The sequence below is a fragment of the Balaenoptera musculus genome, chromosome 4 (assembly GCF_009873245.2).
Source record: "Balaenoptera musculus isolate JJ_BM4_2016_0621 chromosome 4, mBalMus1.pri.v3, whole genome shotgun sequence".
NCBI lineage: Eukaryota > Metazoa > Chordata > Mammalia > Artiodactyla > Balaenopteridae > Balaenoptera > Balaenoptera musculus.
In genome coordinates, this window is record NC_045788.1 from 86,524,429 (window position 1) to 86,548,981 (window position 24,553).

Below are 24,553 nucleotides of genomic sequence, written 5' to 3' on the forward strand. Positions count from 1 at the left end.
CTGTGTGTGTGTGTGTGTGTTTGCAGAAAAAGAAACAACAGGGAAGTGTTAAGTGGATTCTACGTGACTGATTAGAGATGGGATCCCTTCCCCCTCAAGATTCAACCGGTGGGTTCATGTCTTCCCACCCACCTATCAGCTTCAATTCTCTGGGAGCTGGCTCTGGTCAGCGCAAGTCCTCATGCCTCCATAGATTGCCCAACCCGGCAGAGACGTTTAAGAAGCAGGAAAGAAGATGCATCACCATTCACTTTTGAGCCTTAGCTTCTTTATCTATATAATAGAGTTTACAAAACCACTTACTCTGACCTGAATACATTTCTCTCTCCTTCTAAAGGCAGCTGAAAGCATAAGTGATTTCTAGATCGATCGTCTTTCCTGGATGCTTTGTACTGCCTGACATCTGGGACTCATTTCCTCATCTGAAAACAGAGGGCTTTAAGACCAGATTATTTCATGGGTGGCTTTTAGCTCTAAAGAGCTCTGTCTATAATACTGTTGTGGAAGAAGTAAGATGGGGGAAGGGAAATTATAAAAGCACAAAAACAGCCGCTCTGTTGGCGTTCCTGGAGTCATGACTTTCCACTGGTGTTTGGGTTCATCCATTTTTTTGCTCACTGCACCTTGAGTGCCGACATCACTGCATTCTTCCATCTCTTTGGGAAACCCGTTAGTCATATTCAGGTGCTTCCAGCACAGGTGCTGGTGGAGGGAGCCAAGGGCGAAGAGGCTTTGCGCCTGTGCGTTTCCCCCACCATCCTTCAGGGAGAACCAGAGGTTATTAAATACTGACGCTCCCTGGAAGCCATTGCCAGAGACTGTTTTTTCCTATTGACAAAAGGCAAACCAGAACTGTGCTGGCTCGTTCCTCCGGGGCACCGGAGGGAGTTGGCCTGATGACTTGTGTAGGCCTTTCAACTCTCAGAACCGGTGATTCTGCAACTCCTCTTGATTATATCACCGGGGGATTAGCACGTTATCACTCAGCAAGGATAAATTAAGGTTTGGAAGACTGAGTCTGACTCATGAAAAGTAAGGGGGGGGGGGGCGGGTAGAGCCCAAGTCAGAGCAAGTGGGCCTTATTTCCTGCGCTTTGGGGTCAGAGCTATCCTGTTGCACAACTGGGGGCGGCGCCCATTCTGTTCTATTTTCTGTTAAAAGCATCCTTGGAGCACAGTTTTAATACAGTGTGGTAGGAGTACTGCCCCCTAGAATTGAGCGGTGCTACTGCCCTGCCTGTGATGCCTCAAGTGCTTTCATTTCAACACACAAAAAGTTCACATCATCTGGAGGTTGGAGTCTGAAGGTTCGGGGAGTACTTTCATCACAGTGCTCTTATGAAACCCGGCAAAATCCCCTATCAGCATGCATAGGCAGGGACAAAAATGGGATTGATAAGAAAGAGGCTAGGTTGGGGTTGGGGACGATGAGTAACTTCTAAATCCAGACAGCTAACCAAGTTTACCACCAGAGACAGAAAAATGTACAAAAGACCATTTTACTCTACATTCTTTGACATATATATATATATATATATATATATTTTTTTTTTTTTTTGGTAAGAATCTTAGATGTTGGAATTATTTTAGTCAGTTGTATCAAGTAGGGAGGTTGTAAGTGGTTCCGAAGTTAATGGGTTTCTTTGTTCCTGTGACCAGTTTACAATATAATAAGTACTGTTTCCTGGCTGCCAACCAATGGCCAAGTGCTTCCCAAACATTGCTTCACTGAATCCTCCCAGTAACCCTCTGAGGTAGGTGTTATTATTTCTATTTTATAAAAAGAAAATTGGATTTCCACTACGTTCATAACTTGCCCAAGGTCACACAACTTAAATAGCAATGTTGGTGGCCAAATCAGATCTGTCTGATTCCAAAGTTGTGCCAGTTAACAGAACACCAAACTGCTTCCTATTTAGACATTATGTTTTCTAGAGCAAATATAGCCATAACTGTTCCTTTACTTGCAGTAACAGTAATAATAGCAACATATGTGGAGCTTAGTATGTGCCAGGAACTGTCCTAATAATTTAGGACTTTATAATTTATTAAATAACTAATCCCTTGTAAAAGTTTACAATGTAGAGTCAAGCCCCATTTATGGATGAGGAAGACATGGAGAGGTTGAGAAACTGGCCCAAAGTCACCCAGCACGCTGGTAAGGGGCGGAGCTGGGAATCAAAGCCAGAAGATTGGGCTCCAGAGCCTGTGCAGGCCACTGGAGACTAGAGTAGGTTGTCAAAGAGATAAGTCACTCAGTGACTTATCAGAAAACCCACTGTCCAATTAGACTGGTCCGGGCTTGCATTAGACAGAGTTTGTGAAGAGTTGACACTCTAGGAGAGAAGAGTGCTAGTGAGTCAATGAGAGAAACATCTAATCCTTGGTTTCCATTGCCTGCTTGGCCAGCGTATCCAGTTTCAGGCAAGGTCATAAATCCCAGGGCAGCTATGTTCTCCTGTCTTTCCTTGGGGTTGCCTGTGGGGTGCTGGCTGAGGGGCACAGGAGGAGAAGTTGGGCTTGCAGAGTGATATATCCTGCATCCAAAGAGAAGGTAGTTTTAATTTTCCCATTTCTCTTGTCACTTAGTTATTGCTCTCCTTTTTCAGAAAAGTGAAATTAATTCTTTAGAATTCTTAGGAACCAGAAGGTTTTGAATCTGTGATGCTTCTGTATCTGCTGAGAGCACTGGGAAGTGAGGGTTCTTTTTGCACATGAAGTCATATTTTAGCCCAAACCAAAAAAAAAAAAAAAAAAAAAAGACTTGAGAATCTGTGGGGATCAGAGCTGGGTATTGTGTTACAGAAATTTTCCATTTCAGACACAAACTACATACAGTGGTATGTGGGCCAAAAAAGGCAGAGAGAAACCCCAGGAGGGCCTGAAGAAATAATACCTCCTCCTTTAATCCTGAGAGGAGTGTGGCCAGGTTCTCAGGGAAGGCTGTCCAGAGGGTCTGGATCAGATCACACTTAGACGTCTGGGATTAGAATGATGATGATGGTAGCAGCATCACGGGGCATAACTTCAGAGAGCTCCCTAAAATGCCCTTGGGCAAGAGAGGTAATTTCTCAGTGACTCAGTTTCCAGGATCGGGAGATGAGATAAACACCTCAGAATTTGTTGAGAAAAATGGTATGAATGATGATACGATAGTGCTAGTTATAATATTATTAAACGATACTTATCATTGGCATTTATTGAAGCCTTATTATGTATGAGCCACTGTGTTAAAGCTTTCTAAGCATTATCTCATTTAATTCTCACCACTCGATGAGATCAGTGGTATTATTTTTCCAGTTTTGTATCCAAGGAAACTACAGTTTAGAAAAGCTAAAGGACTGACTTGAACAAGCTCATAACCTTAAGTGATGGAGTTGGGTCTCAAATTTAAGTCTAGTCTGGCACCAGTGAACTGATACCTTATCCTGCCTCCCCAAGGACAGGACAGCCTTGGCCCACACTGCTCTGGTCCTGAGCTGAATCTGGTGAGCGGGATAGGGGACATCACTTGATTGACAGTGTGTTCCGTTGACCCCCTCATCCTATTGTTTAGCAGTGCCCCTTTCAGGATAACATGGAAGCACCTATTTTTAAGAAATGTTGGGATGGCTTTCCAGGTAAGGAAACTGGTCTTGGTCCCTTGGGCTCAATTCTGAAACGGGTATTGCCTGCGGGTATTGCCTGCGGCCGTGGTTCTTATAGCTCAGTATCCTCAACTAGCAGCGTCAACATCACCAGGAAACTTGCAAGAAAGGTAAATTCTCTGCCCCTGCCCAGATCTGCTGAAATCAGAAACTATGAGGGTGGGGCTCAGCAATCCGTATTTTAACAAGCCGGCAAGCTGATTCTGACGCAGCTAAAGTTTGAGAGCCACTGGCCTCTGGGGTAGATAAAGGAGAGAGTTAAATCAGGAATAGAGGTCTATGATTCTTAACAGCTGCTAGTGACTCACTCTCCCCAGTCATTCCCTTCTGGGTTTCTGTCCTTTTTAGGATGAAGGATTTGCTCGCATCCCATCGTGTATGATAAATTTCATCAACAGTGTCCATTCCTTTCTGAATCGATGTGCATGAGGAGGCTTTGAGCTTTATTCCCTCCCATGTGTATGCATAACCCCTTCCGTTTCTGGCACCACTTGCTCATTTTCCAGTCTGGATGATTAGCCTCAAGTTACCGTTATGCCAGAGGAGCAAAATAAGGTTTAATAAAACCGTGGTTCCAGGTTGAATTGAACAATTGCAGAATTGGGGCTGGGTCTCCAAATGTGCTTAGTTTTGAGGGTTCCGAATAGCGCTGCTATGTACCAGCAAGTGACGCCCTGTCCCCCTCTCTCCTCCCCACCCCACCTAAAATTCGTGACAGAGGGTGAAGCAACTAAAGCTGAAAATGGGGAAAATCACTGCTTCAGTTGTTAGCGTAAGCTCTGACTCAGACTTTGTCTGCCTCCCAGGCTCACGGGTCCCACGTGGCTCTCAGTGGGAAAACGAAAACTGAACGCAGATCGCAGAAGCAAGAAAATGGGAAAGGTTTTCTTCGCTCTAGTTCTTTCTCCAGAGACTGGTGTAAAATGGGTCTCCAGTCCAACACAAATCCCCCTTTTAAACATAACTTTCAATAAAGATTACTCCGAGTTTGCTAGTTTGTTACAGAAGCCTTTCTTGTTATCTGAGATGCTACTTTTCCTAATTGAAAAATAGTGGGAAATTTTATTCAGCTTTGCCAGAAAATGGAAACAGTGGTTGTTGATGTGACCTGTATTTAGCATCTGTGGGGTAGAAGGACATTTTCTTTTATCTCAACAAAGATTTACTAACATTAACTTCTGGTTGGAGGGGTCTCTGGAGTCCATCTTACATCTCCAAATAAGGTAAAATAAGAATTTAAAAAATGTGAACATGGTTTCTGTTTCCAGAAACTGTTTTTGAGTTTCGAGAGAGTTTTGCTCAGCACTTTGTGTTGCTCTCTGGCCTTATTTTAATTCACTGCAGACCCTACTGAAGAATTTAAGTCATGAGCATGAATTAGCAACACACAAATGAAGGCAAGATGTGTTCTGGGTATTAAACCCTGACCTAGTGCAAGTGGAGACTCTGCCTAGCAATGCCTTTCCTGAGATGCGTTTACAGGAATGTCATGGCTGCAGAATAAATTCAATAGGGGAGAATGACAAAACTGGGACTTCCTCTGCCCTTGCCTGTTTGACAGATACACCAAGTTCTCTGCCCCTAAAGATCCTCGTGTTACAAATTGCACGTTGTTGCTCTTGTGAACCAACAATAAGTATTTTGTCTCAACATAAAATTTTGATTAACAATTTTGGAGAGAGATAAATCCAAGTCCAGTATCTGACTTTATTTCTTACTATCTGTGTGCCCTTGGACAAGTAAGTTAACCTCTTTAAGACTACTTTCCTTCTCTATAAATTAGGGATAAAATAATCACCACATAGAGTTGCTATGAAGACTGGTTTGGATAATGTTTAATGTTGGCATTTAGTAGCTGTTATTATTATTATTATTATTATTTTGCCATCTTAAACTCAGTTGGTTCAAACAGTAAACTAACATGTTAAAACAAATATTCCCTGCTGCTGATATATATATATATATATATATATATATATATATATATACTCATATATGAGACAAATATATAATAAATACATATGTAAAATTACATTTTAACTCCAATCAGCTCTGAAAAGCAGTTAAGTTTTCCCTTTTCTTTCTTCCTTGAACTTCACTGTGAACTCTGCAGACTTACTCCTGGCATCATGAGTGATGCTTACAACCTAAAGATGCCCCGGGCAGGCCCCACATTGATAAGACCCATTGGCAAAGTACAGGTTGTTGCATCTGTCTCACCGGTGTCTAGTAGATTACAAAACCATTTTCATGGTTTCATCATGATTGTTTACTCACCCATCCTATAGATTCAATCCTTTGAAAAATGTCAAGCCATGGATTATTCAAGCTATACCCACAGTAAAAAAATGCATTTGGAATATATTGTTAGAAAAGAATTTAATGACAATTTGATGTTTCTAGTAAACTCTGATTCTGGTATTTAAAATATATATACTCATAAAGTCAAGAAATAAACTATTAATGTCATAACATTATCTCTTTGTTTTGTAAATCAACTTCTTATTAATGTGCCTCCCAAATTCAATATTAAAAAAGTGGGGATTCTGTGGGAAAAGAGGATAGTAGAATTTTAGAATGTGTTAGGATATGAGTACAGGCATTTCTTTGGTAAAAAAATGCACATACATATCTATGCACTAAACTTTAGAAACTCCCACCGACTAGAGGAATGCAGAGAGAACCAGGGCATGAAGGCGGTGAGGGTGGGAGCTGGTGGAGAAGCATTAGGTCATCCATTCCTCCCTGCCACAGTGAGATTATCCCCCATACGGTGGTTTATGTTTCTGTGGTTTGCTGAGGGCTTGAGTTAGTTTTCAGTAATTTTCTTCAAGGTCCTCTAAGCCAGTTTAAAATTATTTTGTGAACAATTCATTCTATCACATGCTTTAGCAAAATCTACCACAATCTAATAAGCATCTGGATATGTTCTCTGAGATGCAGCTCAGAGTCTCCTTTCCTTAAATTTCAACTTTCTACCTCGTTGCAGCAAAATCTCTTTACCTCCTTGGTGTTTAAATGTTTCCCGGGCACTGAATGTTTCAACCCAGTCTTGCTACACAATCCACAAGAGACTCTTTAAGAGTCACGGTCTGTGTCTCCAACCAGAGGTTTTACAAAATGAATTGAACATAGGGTGGTAACAAATAGGTCATGAAATGCTTGAGGGTTACAGCTTGCTTTGTTCCTTGCTTCATTTTTAATTCAGTCAGTACAAAGTATTTCTTGAGGGTCTCTTATGTGAAAGACACTGGGCCAGAGCTCTTTGGCCCTGGACCTTGCGCAAGTTTTCTCTTCTTGTGTAATCCCAAGGGGATTACTATTTGTTTTACACACACAAGCACACACACACACACACACTCACATATACATCTGTGTCTCCATCTGCTTTTTTTTTTTTTCCTTACATTTGGTATTTGTTTAATGTTTCGCTTTCTGAGATCACAAGGTTGACTTTTAGAACAGTTTTTCCCAAACTTCCCAGTTGAAAATAATCACCTGAGGCATTTTTAAAAAAATAAACAAACAAAAATACAAACAAACAGTTCTTGGGCCCTCTGAGCCAGTTTAAAATTATTTACATATATGTAAAAGAGGGCTCATATATTCCCTTGCATATCTGATTCAATAGGCTTGAGGGAAAGACCAGGAATTTCACTTTTAGGGGGTTTCTCATATGATCCTTTTCAACAGATAAGTCTAGGAAGCACTGGAATAGGAGGTGATCTCCCAGGTCTCTTCCAACTTTAACAGATTACTCTTCAGACAATCCTGATGGCTTTTCTCAGAGGTCTTGGTTGATAATTCCATCAACTCTCTTCTTTAACCTCTGGCCCTTCTTTAACCCGTTCAGCGGTTCCTTATGCACTAACTTCTTCAATGCCTCAAACTTTCACTTAAATCTTTAATTATATACATTTTTTATAATTTATTTATTATTTATTTTATTTTTGGCTGCATTGGGGCTTTGTTGCTGCGCATGGGCTTTCTCTAGTTGCAGCAAGCAGGGGCTACTCGTTGTGATACGTGGGCTTCTCATTGCGGTGGCTTCTCTTGTTGAAGAGCACAGGCTCTAGGCACGCAGGCTTCAGTAGTTGTGGCACGTGGGCTCAGTAGTTATGGCTCGCGGGCTCTAGAGTGCAGGCTCAGTAGTTGTGGCACACAGGCTTTGTTGCTCCACGGCATATGGAATCTTCCCAGACCAGGGATCGAACCCATGTCCCCTGCATTGGCAGGCAGATTCTTAACCACTGCGCCACTAAGGAAGTCCCTTTAATTATATTTTAATGTTTCAAAAATTTTCATGCCTACTGAGACTATGGTGGATTCCTTAAGAGGAGGGACTACATTTTATATACTTCTGTTGATTCTTCATTTGTATTCACACAATACTTTGCACTCAGAGGAATGAGGTTTTGTTTCTAATTTAATTTTCCCTTTAAATATTAATATCTCACTGCATTGGTAAAGAATATATCTTTTCATTCCATATACCAAGAAGCATACGATTCGGGAACTCTAGTTTTAGTCTATCTGGTGCAGCTGTTAGGTACTCATATAACCCCCTAATCCTTTATAAAAACTTAATCGGACAGCTGCCTTGATAATATGCAGTTTCAATAACAGCCTCTGTTGAGGAATATAATATCCCATTGTAGTAAGTCTCACAGATTAATGATGTTTCTCTGAAAAAAAAAAAAAAGTCTAATGGACAGGCTTTCTCTGAACTGGGAATCAAGCTACAAGCTGAAAAAACATCACCTTTAATTTCTACTGTGAGATGGAAGTGTATTCTTTGGTTTAGCAACTATTGGTATCTTTGTTATATTAATGGCTTAATTAGACTGTTTCAGGGTGGTAGAACAGCTCTTTAAAGGACTTTCAACAAGGACTCTATTGTTAAAGCAAAACAGCTCTTTCATTTGAGCCATTAAAATCATAGGGGGAAAAATGAAAAATACCCCAGCAGCATATTTTTTAGTTCAGCTGTGACTTCTCCAGCACATCGCCAAAAATCCTCTGCAAGGCAGTTCTTGTTTATACAGCAGTTTGATCTGGATCCTTGTAAAATTAACATAGGTTGACAAATTAAATTTAACACCACCACCCTCCAGGATGTTGTAAATGTAAAGGAGACTAAACTAAACATTGGGAATGTTATTGTAATAGGGCAGTGTGAAGTCAGACCCAATAAAACATAAAAATCTTGCTTAGGAATATAATTTAGTACAAAGAGTATCAACAGTTGACATTAATTATTTTTTATACTTACTGACATCATCTTTCATACATCACTAAATCAGATGTATTTGTTTCCCCACAGATTGTTTTTTACTAGAATTTACCAGCAACATCTATTGGGTTCTTAAGTTAAGCAGTTCAGTGTATTTGTACTAGCACAGTTTAAAATCTTCAAGAATTCATAAAATAAGCATCTTACACTGTTTGTGGTTGATTGCATTAGACCATTCAGCCTCTCTGAATTTATCCTCAGAATGGATTTTTTAAAATGAAAGAAACTCACAGGTAATCTGCAACTTAAGTTCCAATAGAATTTAACAGGGAAGACTCCTCAGCCTTGTCCAGGTTTATTTAGAAGTACAAATAAATAGACACTAAAATTTTAAATGAGAAACTTATGTTTAAAGTCTGACTTTGAAAGAAGTAGAAAGTACATATTATGTAAATATAATTAATCCAACATAAATATCCTGATTTGCAAACTGCTCAGTTTAATGAGAGCAATGAGGTAACAATAAAGAGGAGCATGGAAGGCTGCTCTGGTAGAGACACAGAAGGTCACCAAGTGAACTGGACTTTCCCGATGTTTGCCTGCCCTGCTTCCTATGTCAGGGAATTTCTGTAAGGAGACCCAGGCCCCAAGGGCCAGAGGTTTCCTTCTCTAGATCACAGGCAGCTCAGGCTATCAGCTACATCTGCCTAAGACTTTGAGTCTTCACTGAGGCATGCAAATGTCCAGGGCCTTTAGAGATTATGTTCGGTGCCTCTGATGGAAGGTAGAGCCCAGGTGCGGCTGGTGGAACTGTAGCGGGCTTGTGTGGTGACAACACCAGTATCAGCATCTTGAACAGACTGTCCTGGGGTGCCATCTTGGCTCTGTTTTGACCCCTCTGTTTCCTCCCTGTGCTTCTCTCCAGCCTTCCTAGCCATTCTGTGAACTATCTGACATACTTCCAATAAATTCCTTTTCTGCTTAGAGCTTCAAAGTTACTGTCTGTTTGTGGCACCAAGAACCCTGACTATAGGACCAGAAGCTCCAGTGTGTCCATGTGCCCGTAGGTGATCAGGCTCCAGAGGCTGTGAATCTCACAAGAAACCGAGATTAGTGTGACTAGTATTATTTAGAGAAACTCTTCCTCACTCCAAATGAGATTTGAGATTACACAGAAAGATGCAATCTAAGAAGATTAAAAAATTAGAGGGAAAGAGGAGGAAGTAAAAATAAAGATATTGGCATGTAAGTCATATTGCTAAATGCATTACTTTATAAGGACAAATGGAACTTGTGGGCAAATGAGAACACTCAGTTCAACTGGTCCTCACATTCTCTTCCCTGCTGGAGGGGTTACCTGGGGACCCAAAAGAGTCAGAAGCTTCCGTGGGGAGGGCGATGGATATGGAATCTAAGCAATGGAAACTCAGCCACCTTCAGGGGTGGGTCACCAAATAATGGTCCCTAGGCTCCTCTGCCCTGGCATTGCTGTGGCTGATGAGTTCTTGCTTTTGGCTCTGCAGTGTTCTTTAAGTCTTTTCTTTTAAAATCTAAGTATATTTGGAAGAGATAATACATTAAGTAATTTACTTTAGCAAAATGTCAGTCATTCATGCACTATCATCACAATCCTGCCGTATTCATATATTATGTTTTTTAAAAAATTTTTTATATGTAAATACCTACAATACCTTTGTTCTAAATAACATACATGAATGTTAAGAGCTTGCTATACTCCAGCTCTTTAATATTCATGGAAATAAACTCATAGTAGTAAAATGATTAAACATCATTGTCTTACATGATGCAGAAAGTTTATCAAGTGAACTAGGGTTTTGCCCTTGTTTAAAAAATTGTGCATAGAAGTTAACATTTCAGAGTCTGTATCTACCAGAAAGTGTCCAGATTTATAGTTTGGTAGGGTATAGAATTCCAGCTCTAACCCTGATTTATAGTTTGGTAGGGTATAGAATTCCAGCTCTAACCCTGATTTATAGTTTGGTTGGGTATAGAATTCCGGGTTGAAATCATGTCTCCTCAGAACTTTGAAGGAGTTTCTCCAACATCTTTGAATATCATACAGTGATTATTTTTTTTTTTTGTAAAAATGCAAAGGAGTTTTTAAAATTTATTTTTTTTAAATTGAATTTTATTTTATTTATTTTTATACAGCAGGTTCTTATTAGTCATCAATTTTATACACATCAGTGTATACATGTCAATCCCAATTGCCAAAATCATCACACCCCCAACCCCACCCCCCCGCTGCTTTCCCCTCTTGGTGTCCATACATTTGTTCTCTACATCTGTGTCTCAATTTCTGCCCATGCATAGCAACAAAGACCCAACGCAGCCAAAAATAAATAAATAAATGAACAAAATTAAAAAAAAAAAAAAAGTGGTTGCAACAATTCACACTTCCACCATTGCAGTGTGTGAATGTGCCTGTCTCCCACGCTCTCTGACACCCGGTGTTACCCAATTTTTGCCAATCTTATAAAATGGAAATGTTATCTCACTGTTTAAATTTACTTTTATTTCTTTTTTGGTGTGGCTAAACAGCTCTTCATATGATTATAGGTCATTTGCCTTTCTTCTTTTGTGAATTGCCAATTCATTTTCTGCCCAACTTTCAACTGGAGTATTCCCTAGAGCAGGTATGGATCTGCAAATACTCTTTAAGGATAGTCATATTTTGCCTGTTATTTATGTTGCAAATATACTTCCCTGGGTCACTGTTTCTTACCTTTGCATATAATATTTGTAAAAGAAGTTTTAAGTATTTATGTAATCAAATCTACTCTAATTAGCTTTTACTTACATTCTTTATTTCAGTGGATGAAAGAATGAAACCAACATGAAAGTTGGTCCATCAGAAGTTTGATTTATAATCTGAGTTTCTAAAAGAATCCGACAACTCAACAATCTCTTGGCCGAACTTCAGGAAACAGGCCAATTGTTTAAGGTGGTAAAAGTTTTCACTTACATACTAAATATTTACCTAAGCCAACTTAAGAAGGATTTCCAACCAGGCTAGGGTGAAAGCTACTAAGCTTGCCCTTCCGGCATGTATCCTGCTTAAAATGTGTGGTATTCAAGTCGGAGTTGGATTTGGATGTTAATGGAGGCTGTTGGGCTGGGTGCCAGGTGGGTCATCCCTATTCTTTAACCCTGAGCTTCCTAAATGGTGCCTGCTTGCTGAAGTCAGAACCCTCACTGCCATTTCTACAGTGCTTGGCTCTTTGTTCTTCCTAAAAGTTTCTCCCAGGATAAATGAAGTTCAAATCATAACTGAGTAGAGCTCAGATTTATAACACTACTGTTCACCAGGCAAAAGTCCCCAGGGTTTGCGAGAACACGTGGGGCCTGGACCGCACAGAATGATTCTAAGTTAAGGCTCCAGGTTCAAGAGCTGAGAATTATGTACAGGCTCTGATTCAGGGTAAAGTTCGAGTTCTTATCTTTTAATTAGAAGGCTCCCTCTGGACCCTCTTACCTTCCTTCTCTGTGCAATCAAAACTTGCTCAGCCATGCCTACCACAACTGTCTCCACTCCTGTACTTTCTCTTCTTTAAGATATTCAGACAAATTCCGGAAAGGAGGCAGCTTTCTCTTCAAAGTCTGAATTCTTAAAAAAGAAGGATGCAAATTCTAATTCCTTTTCTTTAAAACACCACTTGGACCTCAACTCCTCTGAAAGTCTTCCTGAGCAGCTATCTAGAACTTTTCTGTGTTGTGTTCAGTTGCCACTGTCCTTACAGCTTCACACCATGCTGCCTTGGCTCCTTCACTAGTTCATCTGCTCTACGAGATGCTGGTCTTCTCTGGGCAGAACTGTGAGCTACTCATCTCTGTATCTGTAGTGCTTAGCACAGTGTCAAGTGTACATTAGGCACTCCATAAATGTCTTTTTATTGGATCTATGGTAGAACAATGGAAAATATTTGATTCCAACATGCCATTATGACCTTGGCTTGGGTCAAGCGGGAACTCATAGCTTCTGAGATAAGTGCATGTGAAAATAGTAGTATCCCAGTTGGAGGTGTATCAGATAGTGGTTTAAAGGAGAAATATTGTGACCCTCCTCTCTGGAGAACAGCCAAAGATTACGACATAATCAGAGTGCCTGTCTGTAGAAGAAAAAAATATGTCTGGAGAGTGGGCTAAGCATACATGTAGCCAAATAATGCTCAGGCCACTGTATCAATCTATCAGTTTACTTGAATTTCATTAGTTAATCTTACTTATAAGATCATGTAAAATAAGATGGTAATGGGATATAAACTTTAGCATGCCAAGAGTTACTTGAAGACATCTGAAGTCCAGTATTATTAACTGACCCTGACATTCATTTAGATATCTCAAAAAAGTTTTTACATGGCAAAAGTTCTTGTAGTTTGCCTTTTCTAAAAATGATCAAAATGTGTTGTAGCAATTTTAAAGAAGGGGGTGTACTATCAATGGAAGTCTTTAAGGCCCATGATTTGGACAGACATTTGCTAATTAATTCCAGAAATTAAGCAAGTATCTAGATTTTGTGGAACCCACACCCAGAAATAGACCAGACAAAAGATTTGTCTTTTCACAAAATTAATCTAATGCCTTTCTCATACTAAAATTCTTTCCATACATTGTACACACACACACACACACACACACACAAAACGTGTAAATTATTTTTGTTCCACTGCAATTACAGTAAAACACTTGGTGCCTACAAATGCCTGAAGATTTATGGCATGAAAGTCTCCTCTGTTCAGAATGTTGCCTTTTCCCTTTCAGGTAATGCACAGTGAAAAACAGGATTATCAGGAACAGTTCCTGCATCTTCTGGAAAGTCTCTGCTGGCTACGCCCTTCCTTACCTTCACTGTCTAGCAGACTCTCAGGCACAGATGGGATACTCATGGGGTAGAATGAGGACTAGAGGTAAGTGTATATGTGGCCACATGGCTTTTTGAAAGTAGGAAAACAGAGTTCCATATTGCCTCATGCTCTGAAACACTTTTCCTCCTGCTAGAAAACTGGCAGGGCTAGAGAATCTAGTTCAATATTAGGAATTCAGTTCAATTCAAGAAGCAAGGTGTGCTCACTGACCCTGTAAAAAAAGCTATGAAGGCGCCAACTGGTGTTTGGCCACTTGGTCATTAACATTAGAGAATATATGACATTGTCCCATATTTCAGCACCTTGCCTGTTTTATTTATTTATTTTTAACTTGATGGGAGTACATTGAGGTCTACATTGAGCCAAAATTTGACACTGATCATGATTGTTGGAACCATAGGCCATTTTGATTCTCTGGCCTCACTAAAAGGTAGTTCATGGTTGAATCATAAGTCTATTCTGTTCCTAACCTGCCTTAGCTGAATGTATATGGTGGGCAACCCAAGGGTGACTTTCCGTGGTTTGTTTTGTGGCTTCTAGAAAGTAAGTGTAGCCAGTATGTAGACTATCAGGTAAGCATTATTTATTGTGTTACACACCCCTCTCCCCAAAAGACTACCTAAGAAGTCAATTAGATATTAGGAATAGAATCAAAACTGAGAAATGTGAAAACTCAGTAAGATTTTTGCTGAGTACAATAGAAAGTCACTTGAGGATGCTGTCAGGAAATTGGTCTATTCTGACTGAATTCAAGTCATTCCCTCATCACCTGGAAAATTACCAGATAACCCTTAGTGATTATAATTAATGTTGTCTTTCCCTCTCTCATCTTTAAAAAGGAACAAAAATGGGCAGCAAGATGATGCAGTCTCTGACTGCTACTGAAACATCAGACCACTGATGCCCAATTTCTTTGAGTGCTTTTCTTGTTGGACCAGAGGTTCTTTGCCATTACCTATGAGAGTGGTTCTTCAGGGCCTTAGAGCTCCCTGGGCATGGTCTGTGGCGATGAAGTGAACTGGTGTGTGCCAGGATGCTACACATTTTCTTTATGAGAACTTCCCGTCATGCCTTGGTGCTTGGTGCAATTAGCAGTTTCCTTTGAACAGTACTGCCCTGGGCAGCTTTCTCTCATACAATGTCACAGTGAGCAACATTATTCTTTCCTTTTTATAGGAAAAGGAGAGCAGAGTAAAATAACCTGAGGTTAAAAATAAAAAATATCAGTGCTCGGAATGGAACGTCATAATTCTGTCAGTCATCCTGATGATCATTCATCTCTGCAGAATATAAGAGTGAAGTGAGAGCCTCTCTAAAGAAAACTGCCCTTTCAGTTTGGGGCCTCGGGGAAGATCTTTGATGCATTCTTCCTCGTTATGCCTTCTCTTCATTACAAATAGCCTTTCATGAAGCTTACAAGAAAGGACATGAGCACAGGCACTCAGTCAGCAACGGGTGAGCAACCCTGGGCAGGCAGCTGAGGTGGGGTAGGAAGGGGCAGGAGGTCAGAGATGCACCATTCCCTCCGCACCACAGTGAATACTTCTAGTTTGCTAGTCATCCCTGGAAATTCCAAAGTCTTTTTTTTTTTTTTTTTTTAATAAATCACTTTTTTTCTACTCAATTTACAGTCAATTACTAATTTATTATCACCAAGGAATATTTATTGAGAACTTGTAATCATCAGAGTACTCTACAAATAATTAGAAGTGTATTTATACACACAAAGAGACCCAAACAGGGGACTTTAAGGAGGCTGTGGTTTGGCTCACTTGAGAAGTTTAAGACCTCTAAGATTATTTAATCCTGTTTCAAAAATAGCACCTACCATGTTTCTGGGAAAGAGTGGGTGACTATTGCAGAAGTGAAGATGACCTGTTAACAAATGTTTGCGGTTCTTCACAGGAAGGATGCAGATGGTAAAGAGTTGAAACTGAGTCACCAGCAAGAACTTTAGAAATCGGCACCAAGGCGCAGAGCAAGACACTGGTGAGGTCATGATCAGGATGCCTACACTGGGCTACGTTTTATGTTCTATTTGTTGGATTGCAAGTTACCAACACAACTACATTCTATAGTAATACCTCTTCTCAGGGGCACTCCCATTTTCCAAAGAGAAACAAAAAGAGATGAATTTTGGTAGAGAACAGTCAGGTTTGGGGAAGTCTAGCCATTGGTTCTTGCCTATATTCGGGATTCCTGTCTAGGAAGCAGAGCTCAATTTTGTGGAATGCATATGTTTGAACTTGAGGTTGCATCTCCTTTGAATTGAGATACGGGTTTTCCTTTGGTCAGAGAGAAGCCTGCTTTCTGCAACATCTCTGGTCGGCCTTTGGGTTTTCTCTCTTCTTGCTACCTGCTCACATACTAACCACAAGTTTCTAGCTGCTTACCTTGTGAAATCTAATGAGAGCACCACAGAGCAGGTCCCATGGATGACAGCGATCATTATCCAGAAATAAACAAGAGCTCCAGCTAAATGCACCATATAAGGCTTATTTTAAGAAATGAATCCTTGAAAACATCAGCCCAGCGATGATAAAAAAGAATTCTGCCTAGTTAGAGTTCTTTGCAGGAAAGGTTTTTGATATTGCTTTGGCTTTAGGGGGAAAAAAAAAACACGCTGGACTTTATGGGGGTTACCTAAGTGCACAGTGAAACTGCAAATTCAAACTGTTTGAATCCTGTCCTCCAAATACAGAGGTCTTATGTGAAAACAATCTCATTTTCCTTTTGCTTTCTGGGAAGCCCTCCAAGGCATGGTGAATTGCCAGCTTTTGTAACCTTTAGTTTCTTAGCTCCTCCCAAGGGAAACTTGACCTTGGAACTGTAGAAAGGAGGGAAATAATTTTCAAGCTGGTGCAGGGCAGAGGCAGAAGTTTTGTTCTGTTTTCTCATTGCCCAAAGCTTATAGGTTCTCCAGCACCAATATCCTTAGAGCCTCTGAGGTCACAGAAATGAGGACAAAAGTTGTGATGAAGATGTGTATTAACCCCAAGGCAAGGACACGGACAACAAGACTGCCACATGGGATGGAGACTCAGGTGACCAACCAGGTGCAGTTCCCAGTAAAGCATTAGGAGTAAGAAAATGATTAGTCCCCATCCAGATTCACAGCTGATACAGGGCTTTCTGACTCCTCATAGCATTTTAGGACTGAAATGGAATTCATAGGGCACAAGAATTCCTCCTGTAACTTTAGTTGGCTTCTATAGGTATTGGGACTACATCTAGGATGGATTCTCAACCTCCTTAGGTTTCCTACTATTTGGCAACTGCTTGACTCGTGAGACATTCATCTGGTTACAGAGTTAACCAACAGAGGACTTGTGTATATCAAGAGACACCATGGGGGCTCTGTAAGCCCTACTCACATACACTGTCCCCCAGGAATGGAATAGATTAGGGGACAGTGATTTGTTACCACTGATTTCTCCGAGCAAGAATTTCTTTGACATCTTACTTTGCTCGTGGGCACGTGGGTTTAAAAGTTTTTGCCTTTGAGGCAGATTTTATTAAGTAACAATTAGTGTCTTCATTTCCAGTACTCAATGAAAATCTAATTAGAGTAACAACATTACCATACTGACCTGATAGAATCCCAGCCCAAAGCAGTCACTATCTGAGTGGGTCTCTGTAGCCTGAGAACAGACTGTGTAGTCATTCAGCACTTTTAATTTCTGAAAATAGCTGTGTGTCCCATTCTTACCATTTTTAAGCCTTAGGAATCCAGAGAACTGTTTGTGTATTAGAAAAAAAGAGCAAAGAATTTGGAGTCCCAAACCCTCTAGGACGTGCCAGCTGAGTGATATTGAGAAGGACACACCTTGAATGAGTCTCAGGTTCCTTATTTCAAAGGCTATCATCAGAAAATGACACTTCTCTTACAGGGCTCTTATGAAGATTAAATAAAACCATACTGGAAAGTTTTGACATACTTAGCTTTCTCAAAGACAGAAATTTGCAGAAGTAAACATCAAAAAAATCCTGGTATAATGCATAAAAAATTCGTTTGTATGTCACATTAAAATCAAACAAACTAAACAATGTTTGTGAACCAGGAGAGAAAAACAATTTTCTCTTACAGTTTCAGAAAGGGATAAATGTGCTAACCTGTGGGCAATTGTTTGTGCGTGTGCGTGTGTGTGTTTTGTGGTTACTTTCCTGGAGGAGAGGAAAACCACTGTGATATAGATTTTTATACCTGTATAGGATCAAGGATACCATGGGGGTGGTGGTGTCATAAATATATACTCTGAGGATCCAAGCAAATAATTTAGAAAGGACTCCTTAGTCTTTTACACTTAAAATACAAATAGTATAGATACTGTTGGGTGAGTATTTTTCCCGGAGTGTAGAGAACATGGGCTTTGGAGTCAGATAGGCTCCAACACAAATTTCACCTCATTTCACTAGCTCTGTGACTTGAGCAAGTATTTTAAATTTCTTATAGGGATTAAATGAAAAAGAAATGAGGACAAAAAAGCAATAGTTCAATTCCTGGTCCTAAGAAGCACTGGATAAAAGTGAAATGTTGTTATTCGTCCTTATATTTCAGCTTCAACTTTTCTCTTTATCCTAATGCTAACAAAACATTTTTTTATCCTGTTTATCCTAAGTTAACAAAAATGATAGCATTTGAGTAGAGTTCACACGGGGCCAGCTGTATAAAAAAGGGCACTCAGTGGACTTGGTGATGCAATCCTTGTTTGTAATGCCTTTGCTATCACACTCTTAGGTATGTATGAGGTGGGTCAGTAAAAATGAAGAAACTCTTTGTTCAAAGTTGTTTAGCCAACCACATTTCATGATGGCATTCCTTTATCTTGATCTTATAAATGCTCAGGAATTGTGGCTGCTTTGGAATGTCTGCCAGACAACTAGTGGAATTTTTAGGATGTATCTGAAAAATAGTGCAAGCGTCTTTCTGTCCAAATCCATTGGATTTAGATGAGTGGACATTAGCTGAGGTGAAGTGAAACAGTAATTAAATTCTTCAGTTTTCAGAGAAAGATTAAGATGGTGTCATTTTTCCCTGGAAATTGTGCAGATGTTGTATTTTAGTTGAGGCTCATGAATCTCTGCAAGGGAATGGGGCAGAGATCTAGCCTGAGAATTGCCTGGGTTTCCTTAGGAAATATTCGGGACTGGGAAGACCCCAGTGACTGCCACCACTAGAGCTGGGAACGCTTCCCTTTGTTCCTCACCCACTCCTCCCCTTTCTCCCCTCAAAGAAGGTCCAGTCTAGTCAATGCTGGCCTTTTGGTTATAGTGGTACCCAACTGGCCCAGGGCATGGCACATCCAAGGGCCAGTGGAGAACCACTGACTTTGTTAGTCAGCCTTGCTTTCCTCAGTGACATTCCCACCCACGACCCAATTTAAGCTCCTGCATGTGCTTAATTCCATGGCCACTTGGGAAAACCAATGGGTTGGGAATGAGGCAGAAATGAGTAGAATCCTGGCTCAGCCTCTGACTGAGTGAACTTGGGCAAATTAGTTACCTTCTGAGTTCTAACTTCCTTACATGTAAAAGGAATAATACTGTCTATCTAGTCTAGTCAATCTCAAGAATAATCTCCCTCCACCTAACATCCAATATGCATGAAGAGGGAAGAAAAGCTGGGTATACGTTCAAGGGGCCACCAGAGTTTTGGCCTCGAGCCAGATGCTGCACAGAAAGGATAGGTAAGACCTAGTGTGGGACAGACAGCCTACAGGACTGTGGGTAAATCTGGCCAATGCATTTGAATGCACTGACACCCTTCCCCCTCTTCAAAACCACCTCCATCGTTATCTCCAAGAACTCTCTGGCAACCGGCCAGATACACACTTACCATTTTACTGAGCTTAATATTGTCACAGAAATCTATCAGTTTCTCATAATTCTTCACCACATTCCTGGGAATTAGCCCCAGATTCATCGAAAATCACACATGGGGTTTGTGCCTGGGCTGCACTCTCAGTGGCCTCAACTCCTGCCTCTAGTTAACTGCCGGAGCCACTTAAAATTTCCAGCCACAAATCTCACCAGAGGGGAGTCACTTCAGTTCCATAAATGATTGACAAAAATAGTGTCAAACATTGGGACTTCCCTGGTGGCACAGTGGTTAAGAATCTGCCTGCCAATGCAGGGGACATGGGTTCGAGCCCTGGTCCGGGAAGATCGCACATGCCACTGAGCAACTAAGCCCGTGTGCCACTACTGAGCCTGTGCTCTAGAGCCCACAAGCCACAACTACTGAGCCCATGTGCCACAACTACTGAAACCTGCACACCTAGAGCCCGTGCTCCGCAACAAGAGAAGCCACCGCAATGAGAAGCCCATGCACTGCAACGAAGAGTAGCCCCCTCTCTTTGCAACTAGAGAAAGCCCGCGCGCAGAAGCAAAGACCCAACACAGCCCCAAAAAAAATAGTGTCAAACATTACCAGGTCAAATACATGGCCCAGCCCCTTCCCTAAAGGGAGTTCAGAAAAATAGGGCCTCCCTACCACCAGCCTTCTAATAATTATAAAAAACAGGAACCACTGCACAGACCTGACAGACATATGCTGTGACAATATGACAATGTTTCTAGAGGAGTTACATTCAGGCCTAAAGAAGAGTGGATCATGTTCACTAAGAATAACATATTTCTGAAATGTGTAGACTTGGAGGGGAAAATTCCATGTTTTTTGAGGATTATGTAACAACCTCAATCCCCCCCCTAGAATAATAACATTCTAGAGCTAGTCTATTTCTTCCCTATAGACTTCCAGCAGCAGGAGAAGTTTCTCCAAAGTCATGAGCTCTTATGCCTGAGGTGGTATCAGATACCCAGTTTGTGTGTGAGTCTTGTTCATATTTATTATCGAGCTGGGAGGGACCCTGTGGCATTTACTACTCTGGGCAGGGTAAAAATGTACTCTGGTCTGGAGAGAATACCGGCTATAGCTTCAGAGAAATGTATCTTCTAAGTTGCCTTGTGTCCATTCTTCAGAGAGAATCAGGCAAGGGCTTTAGTGGTCCTCCACCAAAGGTAGGAAAGAGCCTGGCATCAGTAAATGATTGACCTGCTGCCTGGGGTGAAAGCTTAGGTAAATAGGCTTGATTCTGCTCCAGCAATTTCAAGACTTTTAACTCCCTAGGTTCCAAAGCAGAAAAATGCACATGGCTTCTGGGGATATCCTGTCTTCTGAGGTTTACAGCCTCTGCATGAACTGTGCATTCCTCAGAATAATTGCAAACTGTCCTCTTTGGTGTATCTTGAAAGTGAAAAGAATTCATGCAAACGAAATTCTGGAACAAAGCCATGTTTGCAGAGCCACGACCGATGGAAGAATTTCAACAAATCACAAATAGGATTTTTTATAATGAAAGATTTTTCTAAAACTTTTGAAATATGTAGAAGAACAGCAGCAATTTTCAAAGAAGAGAGGAGCTGGAAGAAAAATACAACCCACTTTCAGAACACGTTGGAGGACAAATGATTTGATTTGCCCGACATACGCCCACATCGACCACACCTCCTTCAGATGAACATCATCCGACACATGCTGGCTGCAAGGTTGGGTCAAGTGCTTACTTTGTGATCTCCAGAGAAGGGCCTGTGACCAGACAGATCACCTACCTTGATTGCTGCTTCTTGATCTGGATTCCTCCCTCAGCTTCCTTCCTGGTTCAGCAGGGGTGGCGGGAGACTGTTCCAATCCTTGTTGGAGATTCTGGGATGTTCGGAAGAAGCATCGACACAGGCTTCTACTTTTCCCCCAAGCACGAAATTGAGACGTTCCCCTCTGTTTCCTTTCCCGGTCTCTCTGGCTCCTGCACACAGTGGTCACGGGCAGTAATTTGCTTGCAGCCAGGTATGTTGACAGATGTGAAGGCGGGAGCCCGTGCTGGTCTCAGCTGCCTGGTCTGGCCAATCATTACACACCAGGTCAGGCTCTCAGTCCTGCTCAAACCCAACCAGAGATCTAGGTGACACAATCAGATAGCAGTACCACAGGGGGCAAAAAGCAGGGTCTGTTAGCTATTGACAAGCCAGAAAAGCAATTACCTGGCCTCTGGATCTGTGAAGTAGACAACACAATTATATCTGGGAGAAAAATCCCCTTTACTTCATTCCTTTTTATTTTAGCAATCTCAGAAGGGAAATTGGAGGTCACTTTATCAAATCTTATAGAATTTAATAATGGAATGTCTTCTATTGAATTCCTGTCTGGTGGGAATCATCTGGAAGTTCCTTGAACAAATATGGCTGCCACTTACTGAGGGTGCACTCTATGTTAGGCATTTTATATATATTGCCACAAATCCTCATAATGATAACCTTGAGATTTTATTCTTCTTTGTGGATGAGGGGACAGAAGCTCAAAGGGGTAATTGTTGGGCAATGAATAGGTGCTGAAGCCAGGATTTGAAGTCAGGCCTGCTTTAAACTCAGTACCAGTGTGAACGCACCTTTCAGGATCCACTGTATGGCAGGCTGAATAAGAGCCCCCAGAGATGTCCGTGTCCTCATCCCCAGAGTCTGTGAATAAGCCACCTTATATGGTAAATAAGACTTTGCATATGTGATCAAGTTAAGGACTTTGAGATGGAAAGTTATCCTGGATCATCCAGGTGGGACTAATGGATCACAAGGGTCCTCATAAGAGGTTAGAATCAAAGAAGATGAGATGACAGAACCAGAGTCAGGGGGAGATTGAAGATGCTACACTGCTGGCTTTGCAGATGCAGGGAGTTGGCTTCTAGAAATTAAAGGCAAGGAAATAAATTCTCCTCTAGGGGCTCTTGAAGGAACACAGCCCTGCTGGCCCATTTTAGACTTCTGGCTCCAGACTGGAAAGATAATAAATCTGTGCTGTTGTAAGCTATTGTTTGTGGTTACTTTGTTATAACAGCAATAGGAAACTAATATACACTCTCTCAGAAATACTCTTTGTGATGGTGAGCTCACTCAGTGTCCCATTCCACATACGAACGCTTTTTATGAAGCCGTGATCTACCTTCCTGAAATGGCAGCTCATGAGTTCTAGTTCTTTCCTGCACATCAGGCACTCAGGGAGGCAGCTGGAAATGATGGAAAGGGACTCAGAGACCAAATTGTAGTGTCAGCTCTGCCTTAGGCCAGGCAGTCCTCTCCGGTTTTGTTTCCTCTCCTGTAACGTGAGCAATGGCACAAATGTTCTTTGGTCCCTTCCACATCTAAAGTCATAAGATTCTAAAATCTCAGTCATAAATATCCCTGTCACCTTTCTCTCAATCTTTTCTAAACCCAACATTCCTGCTTTCTCATGAGACGTGACTTCCGGCTTCTTCACTCTCCTGGTTGCCGTTCTCTGGGGAGGCTCCGATGTACCCATCTGCCTCTGAACTTGTGCTCCGATCTGTGCCTCGTGCCCAGTCATCTCTCCGTGTCTGCCAGTGGGCCGGCTGCTCTGGCTTTCCCACCCTCCCCTCTTGCTAGAGCTCATCTAACTGTCTCTTAGGATCCTTTGGACTTGGCTTAGCCTGTTCCTTTTTATCTTGTTCTATCCAATCGTACGTCTTGAAAGAGAGCACTTCTAGTGAACAAATGCGTGAGTCTCAATTTAGTTAGTTTTTTTGTCATAGGAAGGACCAAGGCTTTCTAGTGCTAGCCTAAATTGGGCATCTTTGCTTGCTTAACAACATTTAAATGATAATTCGTTCTCATGGGCACTTGAAAGGCAATGGTATATAATTTTTTAGCCTCATCGATTCCTTGATGAAAGCTATGGATCCTCTACCAGGAAAAAGTGCATATACATCGAAAATTTTGTGTGTTGTTTCAGCGCATGCGCATTCTGGCTCTACTAAAGCATTCCACCACCCCCGCCGCGGCTTCCCCACCATGTCTGGCAAGTTAGTTCTACACTCACAAGGTTGCTGGTGGGGGACGCTTCTGTAAAAGGCAATCTAATGTCCTATATTTCACAGAGATCTAGAAATGAAACTCTCTGCACCCTGACTGAGAACACACCCACTGGGGATCGAGGCAGGAAAGTCTTTAGACAGCAGTCCCCTTAGATTAAATCCATCTGCTTGCCTAAGGCTTCTCTCAATGGCATGATGCTACTGGACAGAGGCTGACACTTCTGTGTCCCCTTTCCCCACCCATGCTGTACCCAAACACTGCCCAGCTGTGCAAACACCCTGGGCTGACCAGCACTTTGTTTTACTGGCACTTGTCCAGGCCATCCAGGGTGAGGTTTGAGGTACATGGGTTTTGGCCACTGTCCCTCCCTTGTAACCCTCCACTCTCTCTGAGAATGAAAGGTTTCAAGTCTTAAAGATAATAACACTCCTTTCTTTAGTCATACTGAGCAGATTAGCAGAGGGGTAAACAAAGAACATGCTGCTGATCAAGAAGAATTCCTTTGGGGGGAAAAAAAAAAACCACAAGAAAAATCCAGGACATCCAAACATCCCAGCCTCAGGGAGTCACAGAAAAGGAGTCACTTTCGAAGCTGGAGAAATGGGGTTTGCTCTCTGCATTGTGTGCTAACCGGGTACAGCCATCTGTGGGACTGAGAGACTCCAGGACCTCTTTCCCCCGAGTTTAAACTACTGCCTGGACAACGTGGAGAGAAGATGGTCTGAGTGTGGACCTTCTGCAGGAAACACGAAGAAAGTTCCTTTATGAAAAAAAGAGGTGATTCCCTATCTCAGATAGTAGTTTATTTATGTGTTTATTTATTTAGTAAAGATGTTCAAAAAGAGCCCAGCCAAACCTAATTCTCGCAAAAGTATGGTAGAATCAATCGCAATCATTTTCAGCCTG

At 41.4% G+C, this 24,553-nt stretch overlaps 1 protein-coding gene across 1 annotated transcript in view; it reads right to left on the reverse strand.

Moving 5' to 3' along the window:
• Nucleotides 1–21,620, reverse strand: part of PHLDB2 (pleckstrin homology like domain family B member 2) — a 232,264-nt gene extending 210,644 nt beyond the window's left edge. The window contains 1 exon segment of the mRNA XM_036851524.1: nt 21,377–21,620. The gene's annotated coding sequence lies outside the window, so the exon portion shown is untranslated.
• Between the last annotated feature and the right edge of the window lie 2,933 nt (nt 21,621–24,553).